This window comes from Rhinoderma darwinii, chromosome 12, assembly GCF_050947455.1.
Source record: "Rhinoderma darwinii isolate aRhiDar2 chromosome 12, aRhiDar2.hap1, whole genome shotgun sequence".
NCBI lineage: Eukaryota > Metazoa > Chordata > Amphibia > Anura > Rhinodermatidae > Rhinoderma > Rhinoderma darwinii.
Genome location: NC_134698.1, coordinates 3,546,634 through 3,570,453, shown reverse-complemented (window position 1 = coordinate 3,570,453; position 23,820 = coordinate 3,546,634). Strand labels below are relative to the sequence as shown.

Here is a 23,820-nt window from a genome sequence, read left to right as displayed (position 1 = left end):
CGGGTTAACGGCATGTTTATATAGTCAGGTTGAGCGCCGCGGCTCCTTCAATCAACTGATCGGCAGAGGTGACCAGAGCCGGACCTCCACCGATCAGATATTGGCGGCCTATCAATATTAAAGTCTCGGACAATATGACGTATATCTAGTCTGTACTCCCCAAAAGTCTATTGCGGCAAATCCATCTTTGGCGTGTAATTCGCGAACGCCTTATTCCCATGAACCCGTCTCTTTTATGCCCGCGGCAGTTTTGATGTCTTTCCATTTCTGCCATTATATTTTGAAGATCTTTTTGAATGGACGGATCTTTCGTCTCATTTTATTGGGCGTCGGACGCACTCGCCGAGGCCTCGCATAATGTCAGAATCCCAGTTGTTCATCTTAGATAAGCAATTTTGTTCTAGCGATTATCGTGCTCGGCGCGGCGGGGGATGGGGGGGCTGGCGGGAAATTGATGGTGCTTTGTCTGTGGAGAGATCTGACCCCTTTTAACATGTAATTGCAGAACTGCTATGGGTTTTTTTTGTTTTTTTACCACGCTGCACCGGTTGATTTTTATCATTAGGTATAAATTGCGCCATTTAAATAAAAATTTTTTAAGGTTGACTCCACTTATAACGTAAAAATTGAGATGTGACTGATGTTAACCCCCAATATCCCACTCCCAACATGTCACACACACACAGGAGTCGAGGAAGCTGAGATACAAGGAGCTGTTTGTTGGGACCTCACACTCAGGCGAAATTCACACGAACGTGTGCGTTTTGCGCGCGAAAAACGTCCGAAAAATCGGAAGCAGGACGCTTCCAAACATCTGCCCGTTGATTTCAATGGAAAAACGGCGTTCTGTTCCGACGGAGCGTTTTTCGCTGCGTTTTTTTGACTCTGCGTGTGAACATACCCTTATAAAACTTGGATTTTGGAAGTCTAGAAAACCTGTGCTACAAACCATGGGTGTATAGGAGGCCATATTGGTTGTTGCCGTTGACCCCGATGTGAATTCGCGTGACTCCTTGCAATCCTATGGACGCGGTTGAAAGTTGCGCGACTGCGGACGTTCGTCTAATGTCTCCTACTCGCCGGACAACTGTCTAATATTTTTACAGCTGTTCTGACCTCGGAGGAGATGAGCAGAGAATATTTTATCCCCCCCCCCCCCCCTGCTACATCCCAATATTATTTTAGGTTAATTACCGGTATAAATAGCCTGGATTAAAGAAGAACTCCGCACAGCGGGCCGCAAACTTGTAAAGAAGACTTTGTAGTGACTTAAGTCCTGATCAGTGTCCCTGTAATGTAAGACGACCGGAACAGAGAGCGATTGTAAAAGCAGCTGCTATAACGATATTACGAGGCCCTCAGAGCTGTCTGAGTGGTGACAATATGAAACCGTAGATCAGGCGAGGGGCCCCGGATGACGTCCTCCGTCCACATCTTCTTGTATATAGTGATATGGAGCATGCTGGTATAACCTGGGTATCTCCTGTATATAATTATATATGTACAGCTGGTATAAGTTATACACCTTCTTGTATATAGTGAGATGGAGCATGCTGGTATAACCTGGGTATCTTCTGTATATAATTATATATGTACAGCTGGTATAAGTTATACATCTTCTTGTATATAGTGATATGGAGCATGCTGGTATAACCTGGGTATCTTCTGTATATAATTATATATGTACAGCTGGTATAAGTTATACATCTTCCTGTATATAGTGATATGGAGCATGCTGGTATAACCTGGGTATATTCTGTATATAATTATATATGTACAGCTGGTATAAGTTATACATCTTCCTGTATATAGTGATATGGAGCATGCTGGTATAACCTGGGTATCTCCTGTATATAATTATATATGTACAGCTGGTATAAGTTATACATCTTCTTGTATATAGTGATATGGAGCATGCTGGTATAACCTGGGTATCTTCTGTATATAATTATATATGTACAGCTGGTATAAGTTATACTTCTTCCTGTATATAGTGATATGGAGCATGCTGGTATAACCTGGGTATATTCTGTATATAATTATATATGTACAGCTGGTATAAGTTATACATCTTCCTGTATATAGTGATATGGAGCATGCTGGTATAACCTGGGCATCTTCTGTATATAATTATATATGTACAGCTGGTATAAGTTATACATCTTCCTGTATATAGTGATATGGAGCATGCTGGTATAACCTGGGTATATTCTGTATATAATTATATATGTACAGCTGGTATAAGTTATACATCTTCCTGTATATAGTGATATGGAGCATGCTGGTATAACCTGGGTATCTCCTGTATATAATTATATATGTACAGCTGGTATAAGTTATACATCTTCTTGTATATAGTGATATGGAGCATGCTGGTATAACCTGGGTATCTCCTGTATATAATTATATATCTACAGCTGGTATAAGTTATACATCTTCTTGTATATAGTGATATGGAGCATGCTGGTGTAACCTGGGTATCTTCTGTATATAATTATATATGTACAGCTGGTATAAGTTATACATCTTCTTGTATATAGTGATATGGAGCATGCTGGTATAACCTGGGTATCTTCTGTATATAATTATATATGCACAGCTGGTATAAGTTACACATCTTCTTGTATATAGTGACATGGAGCATGCTGGTATAACCTGGGTATCTTCTGTATATAATTATATATGTACAGCTGGTATAAGTTATACATCTTCTTGTATATAGTGATATGGAGCATGCTGGTATAACCTGGGTATCTTCTGTATATAATTATATATGTACAGCTGGTATAAGTTACACATCTTCTTGTATATAGTGACATGGAGCATGCTGGTATAACCTGGGTATCTTCTGTATATAATTATATATGTACAGCTGGTATAAGTTATACATCTTCTTGTATATAGTGATATGGAGCATGCTGGTATAAACTGGGTATCCTCTGTATATAGTTATATATGTACAGCTGGTATAAGTTATACATCTTCTTATATATAGTGATATGGAGCATGCTGGTATGACCTGGGTATCTTCTGTATATAATTATATATATACAGCTGGTATAAGTTATACATCTTCTTGTATATAGTGATATGGAGCATGCTGGTATAACCTGGGTATCTTCTGTATATAATTATATATGTACAGCTGGTATAAGTTATACATCTTCTTGTATATGGTGATATGGAGCATGCTGGTATAACCTGGGTATCTTCTGTATATAATTATATATGTACAGCTGGTATAAGTTATACATCTTCTTGTATATAGTGATATGCAGCATGCTGGTATAACCTGGGTATCCTCTGTATATAGTTATATATGTACAGCTGGTATAAGTTATACATCTTCTTGTATATAGTGATATGGAGCATGCTGGTATAGCCTGGGTATCTTCTGTATATAATTATATATGTACAGCTGGTATAAGTTATACATCTTCTTGTATATAGTGATATGGAGCATGCTGGTATAACCTGGGTATCCTCTGTATATAGTTATATATGTACAGCTGGTATAAGTTATACATCTTCTTATATATAGTGATATGGAGCATGCTGGTATAACCTGGGTATCTTCTGTATATAATTATATATGTACAGCTGGTATAAGTTATACATCTTCTTGTATATAGTGATATGCAGCATGCTGGTATAACCTGGTTATCTCCTGTATATAATTATATATGTAGAGCTGGTATAAGTTATACATCTTCTTGTATATAGTGATATGGAGCATGCTGGTATAACCTGGGTATCTTCTGTATATAATTATATATGTACAGCTGGTATAAGTTATACATCTTCTTGTATATAGTGATATGGAGCATGCTGGTATAACCTGGGTATCCTCTATATATAATTATATATGTACAGCTGGTATAAGTTATACATCTTCCTGTATATAGTGATATGGAGCATGCTGGTATAACCTGGGTATCTTCTGTATATAATTATATATGTACAGCTGGTATAAGTTACACATCTTCTTGTATATAGTGATATGGAGCATGCTGGTATAACCTGGGCATCTTCTGTATATAATTATATATGTACAGCTGGTATAAGTTATACATCTTCTTGTATACAGTGATATGGAGCATGCTGGTATAACCTGGGTATCTTCTGTATATAATTATATATGTACAGCTGGTATAAGTTATACATCTTCCTGTATATAGTGATATGGAGCATGCTGGTATAACCTGGGTATCTTCTGTATATAATTATATATGTACAGCTGGTATAAGTTACACATCTTCTTGTATATAGTGATATGGAGCATGCTGGTATAACATGGGTATCTCCTGTATATAATTATATATGTACAGCTGGTATAAGTTATACATCTTCTTGTATACAGTGATATGGAGTATGCTGGTATAACATGGGTATCTCCTGTATATAATTATATATGTACAGCTGGTATAAGTTATACATCTAATTGTATATAGTGATATGGAGCATGCTGGTATAACCTGGGTATCTTCTGTATATAATTATATATGCACAGCTGGTATAAGTTACACATCTTCTTGTATATAGTGACATGGAGCATGCTGGTATAACCTGGGTATCTTCTGTATATAATTATATATGTACAGCTGGTATAAGTTATACATCTTCTTGTATATAGTGATATGGAGCATGCTGGTATAAACTGGGTATCCTCTGTATATAGTTATATATGTACAGCTGGTATAAGTTATACATCTTCTTATATATAGTGATATGGAGCATGCTGGTATAACCTGGGTATCTTCTGTATATAATTATATATGTACAGCTGGTATAAGTTATACATCTTCTTGTATATAGTGATATGCAGCATGCTGGTATAACCTGGGTATCCTCTGTATATAGTTATATATGTACAGCTGGTATAAGTTATACATCTTCTTGTATATAGTGATATGGAGCATGCTGGTATAGCCTGGGTATCTTCTGTATATAATTATATATGTACAGCTGGTATAAGTTATACATCTTCTTGTATATAGTGATATGGAGCATGCTGGTATAACCTGGGTATCCTCTGTATATAGTTATATATGTACAGCTGGTATAAGTTATACATCTTCTTATATATAGTGATATGGAGCATGCTGGTATAACCTGGGTATCTTCTGTATATAATTATATATGTACAGCTGGTATAAGTTATACATCTTCTTGTATATAGTGATATGCAGCATGCTGGTATAACCTGGTTATCTCCTGTATATAATTATATATGTAGAGCTGGTATAAGTTATACATCTTCTTGTATATAGTGATATGGAGCATGCTGGTATAACCTGGGTATCTTCTGTATATAATTATATATGTACAGCTGGTATAAGTTATACATCTTCTTGTATATAGTGATATGGAGCATGCTGGTATAACCTGGGTATCCTCTATATATAATTATATATGTACAGCTGGTATAAGTTATACATCTTCCTGTATATAGTGATATGGAGCATGCTGGTATAACCTGGGTATCTTCTGTATATAATTATATATGTACAGCTGGTATAAGTTACACATCTTCTTGTATATAGTGATATGGAGCATGCTGGTATAACCTGGGCATCTTCTGTATATAATTATATATGTACAGCTGGTATAAGTTATACATCTTCTTGTATACAGTGATATGGAGCATGCTGGTATAACCTGGGTATCTTCTGTATATAATTATATATGTACAGCTGGTATAAGTTATACATCTTCCTGTATATAGTGATATGGAGCATGCTGGTATAACCTGGGTATCTTCTGTATATAATTATATATGTACAGCTGGTATAAGTTACACATCTTCTTGTATATAGTGATATGGAGCATGCTGGTATAACCTGGGTATCTTCTGTATATAATTATATATGTACAGCTGGTATAAGTTATACATCTTCTTGTATATAGTGATATGGAGCATGCTGGTATAACCTGGGTATCCTCTGTATATAGTTATATATGTACAGCTGGTATAAGTTATACATCTTCTTATATATAGTGATATGGAGCATGCTGGTATAACCTGGGTATCTTCTGTATATAATTATATATGTACAGCTGGTATAAGTTATACATCTTCTTGTATATAGTGATATGCAGCATGCTGGTATAACCTGGTTATCTCCTGTATATAATTATATATGTAGAGCTGGTATAAGTTATACATCTTCTTGTATATAGTGATATGGAGCATGCTGGTATAACCTGGGTATCTTCTGTATATAATTATATATGTACAGCTGGTATAAGTTATACATCTTCTTGTATATAGTGATATGGAGCATGCTGGTATAACCTGGGTATCCTCTATATATAATTATATATGTACAGCTGGTATAAGTTATACATCTTCCTGTATATAGTGATATGGAGCATGCTGGTATAACCTGGGTATCTTCTGTATATAATTATATATGTACAGCTGGTATAAGTTACACATCTTCTTGTATATAGTGATATGGAGCATGCTGGTATAACCTGGGCATCTTCTGTATATAATTATATATGTACAGCTGGTATAAGTTATACATCTTCTTGTATACAGTGATATGGAGCATGCTGGTATAACCTGGGTATCTTCTGTATATAATTATATATGTACAGCTGGTATAAGTTATACATCTTCCTGTATATAGTGATATGGAGCATGCTGGTATAACCTGGGTATCTTCTGTATATAATTATATATGTACAGCTGGTATAAGTTACACATCTTCTTGTATATAGTGATATGGAGCATGCTGGTATAACCTGGGTATCTTCTGTATATAATTATATATGTACAGCTGGTATAAGTTATACATCTTCTTGTATATAGTGATATGGAGCATGCTGGTATAACCTGGGTATCTTCTGTATATAATTATATATGTACAGCTGGTATAAGTTATACATCTTCTTGTATATAGTGATATGCAGCATGCTGGTATAACCCGGGTATCTTCTGTATATAATTATATATGTACAGCTGGTATAAGTTTATACATCTTCCTGTATATAGTGATATGAAGCATGCTGGTATAACCTGGGTATTTTCTGTATATAATTATATATGTACAGCTGGTATAAGTTATACATCTTCTTGTATATAGTGATATGGAGCATGCTGGTATAACCTGGGTATCTCCTGTATATAATTATATATGTACAGCTGGTATAAGTTATACATCTTCTTGTATATAGTGATATGGAGCATGCTGGTATAACCTGGGTATATTCTGTATATAATTATATACATACAGCTGGTATAAGTTATACATCTTGTATATAGTGATATGGAGCATGCTGGTATAACCTGGGTATCTTCTGTATATAATTATATATGTACAGCTGGTATAAGTTACACATCTTCTTGTATATAGTGATATGGAGCATGCTGGTATAACCTGGGTATCTTCTGTATATAATTATATATGTACAGCTGGTATAAGTTATACATCTTCCTGTATATAGTGATATGGAGCATGCTGGTATAACCTGGGTATCTTCTGTATATAATTATATATGTACAGCTAGTATATTATACATCTTCTTGTATATAGTGATATAGAGCATGCTGGTATAACCTGGGTATCTTCTGTATATAATTATATATGTACAGCTGGTATAAGTTACACATCTTCTTGTATATAGTGATATGGAGCATGCTGGTATAACCTGGGTATCTTCTGTATATAATTATATATGTACAGCTGGTATAAGTTATACATCTTCTTGTATATAGTGATATGGAGCATGCTGGTATAACCTGGGTATCTTCTGTATATAATTATATATGTACAGCTGGTATAAGTTATACATCTTCTTGTATATAGTGATATGCAGCATGCTGGTATAACCCGGGTATCTTCTGTATATAATTATATATGTACAGCTGGTATAAGTTTATACATCTTCCTGTATATAGTGATATGAAGCATGCTGGTATAACCTGGGTATTTTCTGTATATAATTATATATGTACAGCTGGTATAAGTTATACATCTTCTTGTATATAGTGATATGGAGCATGCTGGTATAACCTGGGTATCTCCTGTATATAATTATATATGTACAGCTGGTATAAGTTATACATCTTCTTGTATATAGTGATATGGAGCATGCTGGTATAACCTGGGTATATTCTGTATATAATTATATACATACAGCTGGTATAAGTTATACATCTTCTTGTATATAGTGATATGAAGCATGCTAGTATAACCTGGGTATTATCTGTATATAATTATATATGTACAGCTGGTATAAGTTATACATCTTCTTGTATATAGTGATATGGAGCATGCTGGTATAACCCGGGTATCTCCTGTATATAATTATATATGTACAGCTGGTATAAGTTATACATCTTCCTGTATATAGTGATATGGAGCATGCTGGTATAACCTGGGTATATTCTGTATATAATTATATATGTGCAGCTGGTATAAGTTATACTTCTTCTTGTATATAGTGATATGGAGCATGCTGGTATAACCTGGGTATATTCTGTATATAATTATATATGTACAGCTGGTATAAGTTATACATCTTCTTGTATATAGGGATATGGAGCATGCTGGTATAACCTGGGTATCTTCTGTATATAATTATATATGTACAGCTGGTATAAGTTATACATCTTCTTGTATATAGTGATATGGAGCATGCTGGTATAACCTGGGTATCTTCTGTATATAATTATATATGTACAGCTGGTATATGTTATACATCTTCTTGTATATAGTGATATGGAGCATGCTGGTATAACCTGGGTATCTTCTGTATATAATTATATATGTACAGCTGGTATAAGTTATACATCTTCTTGTATATAGTGATATGGAGCATGCTGGTATAACCTGGGTATCTCCTGTATATAATTATATATGTACAGCTGGTATAAGTTATACATCTTCTTGTATACAGTGATATGGAGCATGCTGGTATAACCTGGGTATCTTCAGTATATAATTATATATGTACAGCTGGTATAAGTTATACATCTTCTTGTATACAGTGATATGGAGCATGCTGGTATAACCTGGGTATATTCTGTATATAATTATATATGTACAGCTGGTATAAGTTATAGATCTTCTTGTATATAGTGATATGGAGCATGCTGGTATAACCTGGGTATATTCTGTATATAATTATATATGTACAGCTGGTATAAGTTATACATCTTCTTGTATATAGTGATATGGAGCATGCTGGTATAACCTGGGTATCTTCTGTATATAATTATATATGTACAGCTGGTATAAGTTATACATCTTCCTGTATATAGTGATATGGAGCATGCTGGTATAACCTGGGCATCTTCTGTATATAATTATATATGTACAGCTGGTATGAGTTATACATCTTCCTGTATATAGTGATATGGAGCATGCTGGTATAACCTGGGTATATTCTGTATATAATTATATATGTACAGCTGGTATAAGTTATACATCTTCTTGTATATAGTGATATGGAGCATGCTGGTATAACCTGTGTATCTTCTGTATATAATTATATATGTACAGCTGGTATAAGTTATACATCTTCTTGTATATAGTGATATGGAGCATACTGGTATAACCTGGGTATCTTCTGTATATAATTATATAGTTACAGCTGGTATAAGTTATACATCTTCCTGTATATAGTAATATGGAGCATGCTGGTATAACCTGGGTATCTTCTGTATATAATTATATATGTACAGCTGCTATAAGTTATACATCTTCTTGTATATAGTGATTTGGAGCATGCTGGTATAACCTGGGTATCTTCTGTATATAATTATATATGTACAGCTGGTATAAGTTATATATCTTCTTGTATATAGTGATATGGAGCATGCTGGTATAACCTGGGTATCTCCTGTATATAATTATATATGTACAGCTGGTATAAGTTATACATCTTCTTGTATATAGTGATATGGAGCATGCTGGTATAACCTGGGTATCTTCTGTATATAATTATATATGTACAGCTGGTATAAGTTATACATCTTCTTGTATATAGTGATATGGAGCATGCTGGTATAACCTGGGTATCTTCTGTATATAATTATATATGTACAGCTGGAATAAGTTATACATCTACCTGTATATAGTGATATGGAGCATGCTGGTATAACCTGGGTATCTTCTGTATATAATTATATATGTACAGCTGGTATAAGTTATATATCTTCTTTTATATAGTGATATGGAGCATGCTGGTATAAACTGGGTATCTTCTGTATATAATTATATATGTACAGCTGGAATAAGTTATACATCTACCTGTATATAGTGATATGGAGCATGCTGGTATAACCTGGGTATCTTCTGTATATAATTATATATGTACAGCTGGTATAAGTTATACATCTTCTTGTATATAGTGATATGGAGCATGCTGGTATAACCTGGGTATCTTCTGTATATAATTATATATGTACAGCTGGTATAAGTTATACATCTTCTTGTATATAGTGATTTGGAGCATGCTGGTATAACCTGGGCATCTTCTGTATATAATTATATATGTACAGCTGGTATAAGTTATACATCTTCTTGTATATAGTGATATGGAGCATGCTGGTATAACCTGGGCATCTTCTGTATATAATTATATATGTACAGCTGGTATAAGTTATACATCTTCTTGTATATAGTGATATGGAGCATGCTGGTATAACCTGGGCATCTTCTGTATATAATTATATATGTACAGCTGGTATAAGTTATACATCTTCTTGTATATAGTGATATGGAGCATGCTGGTATAAACTGGGTATCTTCTGTATATAATTATATATGTACAGCTGGTATAAGTTATACATCTTCTTGTATATAGTGATCTGGAGCATGCTGGTATAACCTGGGCATCTTCTGTATATAATTATATATGTACAGCTGGTATAAGTTATACATCTTCTTGTATATAGTGATATGGAGCATGCTGGTATAACCTGGGTATCTTCTGTATATAATTATATATGTACAGCTGGTATAAGTTATACATCTTCTTGTATATAGTGATATGGAGCATGCTGGTATAACCTGGGTATCTTCTGTATATAATTATATATGTACAGCTGGTATAAGTTATACATCTGCCTGTATATAGTGATATGGAGCATGCTGGTATAACCTGGGTATCTCCTGTATATAATTATATATGTACAGCTGGTATAAGTTACACATCTTCTTGTATATAGTGATATGGAGCATGCTGGTATAACCTGGGTATCTTCTGTATATAATTATATATGTACAGCTGGTATAAGTTATACATCTTCTTGTATATAGTGATATGGAGCATGCTGGTATAACCTGGGTATCTTCTGTATATAATTATATATGTACAGCTGGTATAAGTTATACATCTTCTTGTATATAGTGATATGGAGCATGCTGGTATAACCTGGGTATCTTCTGTATATAATTATATATGTACAGCTGGTATAACCTGGGTATCTTCTGTATATAATTATATATGTATAGCTGGTATAAGTTATACATCTTCCTGTATATAGTGATATGGAGCATGCTGGTATAACCTGGGTATCTTCTGTATATAATTATATATGTACAGCTGGTATAAGTTATACATCTTCCTGTATATAGTGATATGGAGCATGCTGGTATAACCTGGGTATCTTCTGTATATAATTATATATGTACAGCTGGTATAAGTTATACATCTTCTTGTATATAGTGATATGGAGCATGCTGGTATAACCCGGGTATCTTCTGTATATAATTATATATGTACAGCTGGTATAAGTTATACATCTTCTTGTATATAGTGATATGGAGCATGCTGGTATAACCTGGGTATCTTCTTTATATAATTATATATGTACAGCTGGTATAAGTTATATATCTTCTTGTATATAGTGATATGGAGCATGCTGGTATAACCTGGGTATCTTCTTTATATAATTATATATGTACAGCTGGTATAAGTTATATATCTTCTTGTATATCGTGATATGGAGCATGCTGGTATAACCTGGGTATCTTCTGTATATAATTATATATGTACAGCTGGTATAAGTTATACATCTTCTTGTATATAGTGATATGGAGAATGCTGGTATAACCTGGTTATCTTCTGTATATAATTATATATGTACAGCTGGTATGAGTTATACATCTTCTTGTATATAGTGATATGGAGCATGCTGGTATAACCTGGGTATCTTCTATATATAATTATATATGTACAGCTGGTATAAGTTATACATCTTCTTGTATATAGTGATATGGAGCATGCTGGTATAACCTGGGTATCTTCTGTATATAATTATATATGCACAGCTGGTATAAGTTATACATCTTCTTGTATATAGTGATATGGAGCATGCTGGTATAACCTGGGTATCTCCTGTAGATAATTATATATGTACAGCTGGTATAAGTTATACATCTTCCTGTATATAGTAATATGGAGCATGCTGGTATAACCTGGGTATCGTCTGTATATAATTATATATGTACAGCTGGTATAAGTTATACTTCTTCTTGTATATAGTGATATGGAGCATGCTGGTATAACCTGGGTATCTTCTGTATATAATTATATATGTACAGCTGGTATAAGTTATACATCTTCTTGTATGAAGTGATATGGAGCATGCTGGTATAACCTGGGTATCTTCTGTATATAATTATATATTTACAGCTGGTATAAGTTATACATCTTCTTGTATATAATGATATGGAGCACGCTGGTATAACCTGGGTATCTTCTGTATATAATTATATATGTATGGCTGGTATAAGTTATACATCTTCTTGTATATAGTGATATGGAGCATGCTGGTATAACCTGGGTATCTTCTGTATATAATTATATATGTACAGCTGGTATAAGTTATACATCTTCTGTATATAGTGATATGGAGCATGCTGGTATAACCTGGGTATCTTCCGTATATAATTATATATGTACAGCTGGTATAAGTTATACATCTTCTTGTATATAGTGATATGGAGCATTCTGGTATAACCTGGGTATCTTCTGTATATAATTATATATTTACAGCTGGTATAACTTATACTTCTTCTTGTATATAGTGATATGGAGCATGCTGGTATAACCTGGGTATCTTCTGTATATAATTATATATTTACAGCTGGTATAAGTTATACATCTTCTTGTATATGGTGATATGGAGCATGCTGGTATAACCTGGGTATCTTCTGTATATAATTATATATGTACAGCTGGTATAAGTTATACATCTTCTTGTATATGGTGATATGGAGCATGCTGGTATAACCTGGGTATCTTCTGTATATAATTATATATTTACAGCTGGTATAACTTATACTTCTTCTTGTATATAGTGATATGGAGCATGCTGATATAACCTGGGTATCTTCTGTATATAATTATATATGTACAGCTGGTATAAGTTATACATCTTCTTGTATATAGTGATATGGAGCATGCTGGTATAACCTGGGTATCTTCTGTATATAATTATATATGTACAGCTGGTATAAGTTATACATCTTCTTGTATATAGTGATATGGAGCACGCTGGTATAACCTGGGTATCTCCTGTATATAATTATATATGTACAGCTGGTATAAGTTATACATCTTCCTGTATATAGTGATATGGAGCATGCTGGTATAACCTGGGTATCTTCTGTATATAATTATATATGTACAGCTGGTATAAGTTATACATCTTCTTGTATATAGTGATATGGAGCATGCCGGTATAACCTGGGTATCTCCTGTATATAATTATATATGTACAGCTGGTATAAGTTACACATCTTCCTGTATATAGTGATATAGAGCATGCTGGTGTAACCTGGGTATCTTCTGTATATAATTATATATGTACAGCTGGTATAAGTTATACATCTTCTTGTATATAGTGATATGGAGCATGCTGGTATAACCTGGGGATCTTCTGTATATAATTATATATGTACAGCTGGTATAAGTCATACATCTTCCTGTATATAGTGATATGGAGCATGCTGGTATAACCTGGGTATCTTCTGTATATAATTATATATGTACAGCTGGTATAAGTTACACATCTTCTTGTATATAGTGATATGGAACATGCTGGTATAACCTGGGTATCTTCTGTATATAATTATATATGTACAGCTGGTATAAGTTATACATATTCTTGTATATACTGATATGGAGCATGCTGGTATAACCTGGGTATCTTCTGTATATAATTATATATGTACAGCTGGTATAAGTTATACATCTTCTTGTATATAGTGATATGGAGCATGCTGGTATAACCTGGGTATATTCTGTATATAATTATATATGTACAGCTGGTATAAGTTATACATCTTCTTGTATATAGTGATATGGAGCATGCTGGTATAACCTGGGTATCTTCTGTATATAATTATATATGTACAGCTGGTATAAGTTATACATCTTCTTGTATATAGTGATATGGAGCATGCTGGTATAACCTGGGTATCTTCTGTATATAATTATATATGTCAGATTATAATTGCTGCTGTGATGGGAGAGAGGAGTATTATAAAGCGATAGCGGGTCTATAAATATATGTTCTATGCAGCATTTTCATGTTTGGTTCATGTTGGGAGTTGATAGACCGGCCCATTAAGGCTGTGTCGTTGTCTGCGGAGCTCCTATAAACTCTCGCCTCATATTAGAAGGAATCCATCGCGGGTATATACGATTACTTCCACTAGTCCTCACAACTATTAACCGTAATTTCCATGGAAAGGATCCAAATTTAGGAAATTCTTTGACTGTATCATCGAATCCTTGGCGGTTGTTGGGTGGATTGGGTCGGTAGCGCCGCTCCTTCTTGGTAATATTTGGTTTTCTGTGGTTCGGAGTGGTCCATCCTCACCATAATTTTACTTGTATTTCAGATTTACAGTCATCGTTGAAGACCCTTCCGTCCACCCTGAGCAGCACTAAGGTAAGACCCTAACCCGTCTCCGTCACGCGGCTTCTCTCGGCCGCGCAGTGGAGCAACGGTCCAATCGTATGGAGCTTCTGCAGTCTGACCGTCACTTTCTCGGCTGTTTTATGAGCAGTTAACGGATAGTCCATCAAAAAAATTCCTTAAAGGAACAGTTCACCATCACAAGTTTCTTGTAGACTATTATATGAATACGACGTCCTATTAAATCTGAACCAGACTGTCCAACTTCTCCCGATCCATGACCCCGATACGCCGGTTATAAGACCAGAAAAAGTTCCTGACTATACAAACCATGCTGAGGCATCAGAGCTGTAGGGAAGTGTGTCATGTGACCTCTCTGAGCTCGGCTGAATGGCTAGAAGGTTCCCACAGTGGGAGGGACCTAAGTTACAAGCTTTGTTCCGTCCTTCCTGACCAGCACCATAGGAGGTTGTTTAGTGGGTACAACAGCGCCCTCTAGTTTTTTACGAACTGTAATAAATTGAAAGTGCGTCCATCTTTGTGTTTGAAGTTGAGTCATTTTTTAGATTATTTATTCATCGTCTAGTTCAGAGGGGCCCCCAAAGTCCGTTGTCACTGGCATTTGCCCAGGTTTACATAGTGCTGACCCCGGTAGTAGGGCCGATCTCCTACATCGAAGCCGTTACCCCAGCTACATAACAATACAAAAATACTACATGCAATAGCGACTACACAATGGCATACCGGAAACTGGCTGATAACTGTGGGTAGTAGCACACAGAGATGTTATGTTTTTTAAAGGGCTATCGTATAATGAAAAGCTCAGAAATGTTCTCAGGATAAGCCATCAATATTTGATTGGTAGGGGTCCGACTCCCACCACCCCGTGCGTAGTGTAGTGCCTGTGTCTGGCACTGCAGCTCAGTACTATTCACTTGAATGGGAATAATTTATTGGGAGCTGCAGTACCAGGCACAGCCACAACCTAATTTATGGCGCTGTGACTTGTTAAGGTGAACAGCCCCTTCATTCAGCTGATCGGTGAGGGTGCCAGGAGTCGGACCCCCATCGATCAGATATTGTTTGTTATCAGTATTAGAGTCTGCAAAAAAAAAATTCTTTAAATTGTTCAATATCTCTGCTTGCTGTCAGTGAATGAATGGAAACATTTTTCCTTTTTTAACATCCTTCTCACACTGCTGTTACACTGTAACAAGCCGGGGCACCTGTATGAGCAGCGCGAGTTCGTGACACCAAAAATGCTTCCATTCGCTGACAGCAAGCAAAAATTTTCCAAGCTGATACACAAAGAATTGGTCACATCTATAAAAGCGGGAACCCCTTTTAATAGTCTCTCTACGGGGATGAGTCCGGGCAGTTTTCCGGTGTTTCCCACCTGGTACGATAAAGGAATTTCTCCATGAAAGAAAAAGACAAACGAGGCGGCATAACAAGAAGTGATGTGGGGGCCGCAAAGGTCGGGCCGCCTCTGTTTGGGTTCCTCGGCTTCGCTAATAATGCACAAAACACAGGTTTCTCCAATAAAACAGGACGCGCGCAGCCTCGATAAATCACATTCATTCATATTCATGGCTGCCACATAAAAGAGCAAAACAAATCTCTCCGAGGGAAGGCGCTGAATACCAAATAAATGCTCCGATCCGTCACCGAAACCCTCAGCGGCGGCTTCTTCAGGGAAGATCTACACCCCATACGTTACCCGCGATCAAAGGGACTACGGTAGAGCGAACCCGGGAAAGCTGGGTAACAACCAATATGTCCGCCATTAAGGCCACCCAGCTTTTCCTGACTTCTCAATGGCCAATCTACAGTAATTTGTGAACAGGGGTGTATTACTGTATACCGGGGGGCCGGGAAAGCTGGGTGACTACCACTTGAGAGTTGTTGTAATAGTCGTCACATGACCACCATATTGGAACATATCAGCCAATTACGCCACGAGTACGACAGGCTTCTCTCCAGTTCAAGCTGTGAGATATTTCTGGAGTGCCGCAGGATAAATCACGGAAGGATTTTCTATGGCGGACATATTCCATTTATCCTGTCTGTACTGAGCAGACATGACTAGTCGATCCCCCCCCCCGGCAGAGGATATATCTGTAGACCTCAGTTCTTTCTGCTCAGGTTCTATACTCCCCCCTTTAAAGTCCCTCGTACAGGACACATTACACCCGGGACCTGTGTCCGAGACATGGACACGAAGCTGCGTTGTGCGGAGCTGCCATGAGAAGCTGCGCCACTCCGTCAGTCGAAGTGATTCTACAGCGGAGTACGGTTACTTTTAATGTATAATAAATAAACCTCATTGTCTCCGAGTCCCTTTTAGTCGAGTGAGGAAGCTGCGTCAGAGCGCTCCACAGACACGTCTCCCCGAGCGCCGCAGCCGAGAGATCTAAGAGCGCGCCGGCTCAGGCGAGAGATCACAGAGAGCAGTCATACAGAGAAGAAATATCGCTCCACCCAACATTAAGATCACCCCATGAGATGCCTGGCGCTTACAGAGAATGCTAATGACTCTATTTTCTGGGGGAGAAAAATATAAGTTGTCACAACCCCGCCCCTTTTACTTTACTTATTCATTATTATGGCATTTAAAGCTCAACTCCACCTAAAAATTCAGGTGTGGTTTCTGATAACCCCAATATCCCATTCTCCCCCATGCCACACTTACAGGGCTCCAGGAAGCTGAGCTATGAGGAGCTGTTTGTTGATGCTCCTACATTGCACAGTTGCTTAAAGGGATTGTCCTATATGATGCTGGCCTGCCAATCCACTGATTTCCACGGGTTTGGCCTTTGATATCAACTGGACAAGTTGCGGCTAAAAGAATGGCCGAACATATAATACGTGGATGGGCCATGTCCGCCGGAGCGAGAGCCTCTTTTTGTTATCTGCTCTCCACTTTGGCCAATGGAGGGGGTCCCAAGTGGTGGACCGCCCATATGACATCCATCTGAGCTAAAGGGACCTATAGAAAGGGGTTGTCTTATTGGGATAACCTCTTTAACCTGTTCCCGTCTCTGGCATGGAGGGAAGCGGTGGTCACCGATGACAATACGGTGGCTCTGCAGGGTCAAAAATAAATTAGAATCAGCAGATAGTGTTAGCCGGGGAAAGAAAATCCCCGGTGACCACCTTGTCCTCTCCATGTGTTAAAGTATAACCACCATGTCGGGATCTCATCATACAGCTCCCCATATCTCAGCATCCATTAAGGTGGCAGTGGTCCTCCTTACCCACTGAGTCGTGGATATAGGAATATGTCCGCCCCATCCTCCACTTTCTTAAATTTAAGCCCTTCATCTCTAACATTAGCTAAATCTGGGATGAGCCCTTGTGGGTCACCCTCAAAATGACCACTTCGGGTCAAGAAGCAGAACGTAGGCCCTGTAAACCTCTCCCTGTACCTGGCGGAGGCGGGCAGGGTCACCGGGAGATTATTGTGGGTGGCAGAGCATGTGATATATTAATCTGTTTAATCCTGTTGAGCTGAGGGCATGGAATGGGCACTAGGTGATAAGCAGTTTCCCAGCACTAAGATCTGTTCTTCAGCTAATCTGGAGCTGTTAACTGGAAGAACATCACCGGGATTAACCAGCTGGACCCAGAGGGATTAGGAGCATGAACCTTCCTCATTAGCTCCGCTACCCTGCTCAATGTGTGAGGTGTAATTGTAACGAGCAATACTGCCCGGCCTATGTATCAGAAGTGATAGATGTATTATACCGTAGAGTTACCATGTATGGATTACTAAAGGGTAACGAAACTTTTAAAAAACTTTTGACATGTCATAGCGACATTTCAGAAGTTCTGATCGGTGGGGGTCCGAGCACTGAGGCCGCCACCGATCGCTGAGACGAAGTGGCAGAAGCAACTGGGTGAGCGATGTGCCGCTTAGTTTCTGAACGGCTTTCCTCGGTGTACGGACTCATAGACTTTTTGTTGCTTCGAGGAAAGCTGAGTGTATACCGCTCTAAGGAAAGCCCAGCGTACACCTCTCCGAGGAAAGCAGAGCATACACCGCTCCGAGGTGTTGCTTCTGCCACTTTGTCTTAGCGATCGGTGGGCGCTTCAGTGCTCGGACCCCCACTGATCAAAACTTCTGACCTGGAAGAGCAGGCAAATCTCCCGGACTCCTGGAAGAGCAGGCAAATCTCCCGGACTCCTGGAAGAGCAAGCAAATCTCCTGGACTCCTGGAAGAGCAGGCAAATCTCCTGGACTCAAGGAAGAGCAGGCAAATCTCCTGGACTCCTGGAAGAGCAGGCAAATCTCCCGGACTCCTGGAAGAGCAGGCAAATCTCCCGGACTCCTGGAAGAGCAGGCAAATCTCCCGGACTCCTGGAAGAGCAGGCAAATCTCCTGGACTCCTGGAAGAGCAGGCAAATCTCCCGAACTCCTGGAAGAGCAGGCAAATCTCCCGGACTCCTGGAAGAGCAGGCAAATCTCCTGGACTCCTGGAAGAGCAGGCAAATCTCCCGGACTCCTGGAAGAGCAGGCAAATCTCCTGGACTCCTGGAAGAGCAGGCAAATCTCCCGGACTCCTGGAAGAGCAGGCATATCTCCCGGACTCCTGGAAGAACAGGCAAATCTTCCGGGCCAGGGGGTCTGGTCTGAGGGTCTGTATTTATATAGGGGGTCTGGTCTGAGGGTCTGTATTTCTTTAGAGGGTGGGTCTGGGGCAGACAATGGGCACCGCCTATAAATTCCATCATGTTTTTAGATTTGCGTTATATTAGCAGCAGACAGGACACACCGCAACATGGCAGGAGCCTGGTATCATGGCCGCCATGTACAATGTCGCGAGCCAAGGAGACAGGCGGGAGGTGATAAGCGGCGCAGTAGATAGAACAGGCCAAGTCTGTCCTTGTCACAGACTCACAAGTGCCAGATGGAAAGCAAGCAAGGCATCCCTGATAAGACGGGATAAGGAGACTGGCAATTATTTGGATTCCCACGATACTCTGTGCCCCTGGCAGCGAGGAGCCTGCCCCCTATCTATAAACAATGTGCATGGCAACCACTAAATAATCGGTTATGGGGTTTATAATGAACCTTCAAATAAGTACCCCAATACCCGTAATATAAATCTGCAAACAAATATTTACACCCCCCCCCCCCTTTATTTTGGGTTGAGATAACCCCCTAGCTGCCACAATCATGACATAATGTCTCCCTGGCTTAAAAGCATGAGAAACACAACATCAATTTATCTTCCTGTCACAAACATCTAGGAATAGAGGAGCCGGCCCAGGGTTACAGGGTCAGATACAGCAGCGGGTCTATACTGAGAGCGGAGACACGGCTAAGATAGAAATATAACACTGCACTAATGTATAGAAGTCATCACATAACACTACAGCAAGTATATATATGAATAAAAAATAATAGGGGGCAGTATTATAGTAGTTATATTCTTGTATATAGGGGGCAGTATTATAGTAGTTATATTCTTGTATATAGGGGCACTGTTATAGTAGTTATATTCTTGTATATAGGGGGCAGTATTATAGTAGTTATATTCTTGTATATAGGGGCAGTATTATAGTAGTTATATTCTTGTATATAGGGGCAGTATTATAGTAGTTATATTCTTGTATATAGGAGCAGTATTATAGTAGTTATATTCTTGTATATAGGGGCAGTATTATAGTAGTTATATTCTTGTATATAGGGGGCAGTATTATAGTAGTTCTATTCTTGTATATAGGGAGTAGTATTATAGTAGTTATATTCTTGTATATAGGAGCAGTATTATAGTAGTTATATTCTTGTATATAGGGGGCAGTATTATAGTAGTTATATTCTTGTATATAGGGGGCAGTATTATAGTAGTTCTATTCTTGTATATAGGGAGTAGTATTATAGTAGTTATATTCTTGTATATAGGAGCAGTATTATAGTAGTTATATTCTTGTATATAGGAGGCAGTATTATAGTAGTTATATTCTTGTATATAGGAGCAGTATTATAGTAGTTATATTCTTGTATATAGGGAGTAGTATTACAGTAGTTATATTCTTGTATATAGGAGGCAGTATTATAGTAGTTATATTCTTGTATATAGGGGCAGTATTATAGTAGTTATATTCTTGTATATAGAGGCAGTATTATAGTAGTTATATTCTTGTATATAGGGGCAGTATTATAGTAGTTATATTCTTGTATATAGAGGCAGTATTATAGTAGTTATATTCTTGTATATAGGGGCAGTATTATAGTAGTTATATTCTGGTATATAGGGTGCAGTATTATAGTAGTTATATTCTTGTATATAGGGGGCAGTATTATAGTAGTTCTATTCTTGTATATAGGAGCAGTATTATAGTAGTTATATTCTTGTATATAGGGACAGTATTATAGTAGTTATATTCTTGTATGTAGGGGGCAGTATTATAGTAGTTATATTCTTGTATATAGGAGGCAGTATTATAGTAGTTATATTCTTGTATATAGGAGCAGTATTATAGTAGTTATATTCTTGTATATAGGAGCAGTATTATAGTAGTTATATTCTTGTATATAGGGGGCAGTATTAGAGTAGTTATATTCTTGTATATAGGGGGCAGTATTATAGTAGTTCTATTCTTGTATATAGAGGCAGTATTATAGTAGTTATATTCTTGTATATAGGGGGGCAGTATTATAGTAGTTATATTCTTGTATATAGGGGGCAGTATTATAGTAGTTATATTCTTGTATATAGAGGCAGTATTATAGTAGTTCTATTCTTGTATATAGGGGCAGTATTATAGTAGTTATATTCTTGTATATAGGGAGCAGTATTATAGTAGTTATATTCTTGTATATAGGGGTAGTATTATAGTAGTTATATTCTTGTATATAGAGGCAGTATTATAGTAGTTATATTCTTGTATATAGGGGCAGTATTATAGTAGTTATATTCTGGTATATAGGAGCAGTATTATAGTAGTTATAGTCTTATATATAGGAGCAGTATTATTGTAGTTATATTCTTGTATATAGGAGCAGTATTATAGTAGTTATATTCTTGTATATAGGGGGCAGTATTAGAGTAGTTATATTCTTGTATATAGGGGGCAGTATTATAGTAGTTCTATTCTTGTATATAGGAGCAGTATTATAGTAGTTATATTCTTGTATATAGGGGGCAGTATTAGAGTAGTTATATTCTTGTATATAGGGGGCAGTATTATAGTAGTTCTATTCTTGTATATAGAGGCAGTATTATAGTAGTTATATTCTTGTATATGGGGGGCAGTATTATAGTAGTTATATTCTTGTATATAGGGGGCAGTATTATAGTAGTTATATTCTTGTATATAGAGGCAGTATTATAGTAGTTCTATTCTTGTATATAGGGGCAGTATTATAGTAGTTATATTCTTGTATATAGGGAGCAGTATTATAGTAGTTATATTCTTGTATATAGGGGTAGTATTATAGTAGTTATATTCTTGTATATAGGAGCAGTATTATAGTAGTTATATTCTTGTATATAGGAGCAGTATTATAGTAGTTATATTCTTGTATATAGGGGTAGTATTATAGTAGTTATATTCTTGTATATAGTGGGCAGTATTATAGTAGTTATATTCTTGTATATAGGGAGCAGTATTATAGTAGTTATATTATTGTACATAGGAGCAGTATTATAGTAGTTATATTCTTGTATATAGGAGCAGTATTATAGTAGTTATATTCTTGTATATAGGGGGCAGTATTATAGTAGTTATATTCTTGTATATAGGTGCAGTATTATAGTAGTTATATTCTTGTATATAGGGTGCAGTATTATAGTAGTTATATTCTTGTATATAGGGGGCAGTATTATAGTAGTTATATTCTTGTATATAGGGGGCAGTATTATAGTAGTTATATTCTTGTATATAGGGGCAGTATTATAGTAGTTATATTCTTGTATATAGGGGGCAGTATTATAGTAGTTATATTGCTGTATATAGGGGGCAGTATTATAGTAGTTATATTCTTGTATATAGGGGCAGTATTATAGTAGTTATATTCTTGTATATAGGGGGCAGTATTATAGTAGTTATATTCTTGTATATAGGGGGCAGTATTATAGTAGTTATATTCTTGTATATAGGGGCAGTATTATAGTAGTTATATTCTTGTATATAGGGGCAGTATTATAGTAGTTATATTCTTTTATATAGGGAGCAGTAATATAGTAGTTATATTCTTGTATATAGGGGGCAGTATTATAGTAGTTATATTCTTGTATATAGGATGCAGTATTATAGTAGTTATATTCTTGTATATAGAGGCAGTATTATAGTAGTTATATTCTTGTATATAGGGGGCAGTATTATAGTAGTTATATTCCTGTATATAGGGGGCAGTATTATAGTAGTTATATTCTTGTATATAGTTGCAGTATTATAGTAGTTATATTCTTGTATATAGGGGCAGAATTATAGTAGTTATATTCTTGTATATAGGAGGCAGTATTATAGTAGTTATATTCTTGTATATAGGAGCAGTATTATAGTAGTTATATTCTTGTATATAGGAGCAGTATTATAGTAGTTATATTCTTGTATATAGGATCAGTATTATAGTCGTTATATTCTTGTATATAGGAGGCAGTATTATAGTAGTTATATTGTATATAGGGGGCAGTATTATAGTAGTTATATTCTTGTATATAGGGGGCAGTATTATAGTAGTTATATTCTTGTATATAGGGGCAGTATTATAGTAGTTATATTCTTGAATATAGGGGGCAGTATTATAGTAGTTATATTCTTGTATATAGGTGCAGTATTATAGTAGTTATATTCTTGTATAATGGGGGCAGTATTATAGTAGTTATATTCTTGTATATAGGAGGCAGTATTATAGTAGTTATATTCTTGTATATAGGAGCAGTATTATAGTAGTTATATTCTTGTATATAGGAGCAGTATTATAG

The 23,820-nt window shown here is 36.5% G+C and overlaps 2 protein-coding genes across 5 annotated transcripts in view; both read left to right on the top strand.

The window, feature by feature from the left end:
• The window catches only part of DUSP23 (dual specificity phosphatase 23), a 395,843-nt gene that overhangs the window by 73,584 nt on the left and 298,439 nt on the right, over positions 1-23,820 (top strand). The gene's annotated exons all lie outside the window — the stretch shown is intronic.
• Positions 1-23,820, top strand: part of SEMA6C (semaphorin 6C) — a 167,231-nt gene that overhangs the window by 43,900 nt on the left and 99,511 nt on the right. For all 4 annotated transcript variants that reach the window (XM_075844749.1, XM_075844747.1, XM_075844748.1 and 1 more), the window contains exon 2: positions 14,868-14,917. The gene's annotated coding sequence lies outside the window, so the exon portion shown is untranslated. The remainder of the gene's footprint in view (positions 1-14,867; positions 14,918-23,820) is intronic.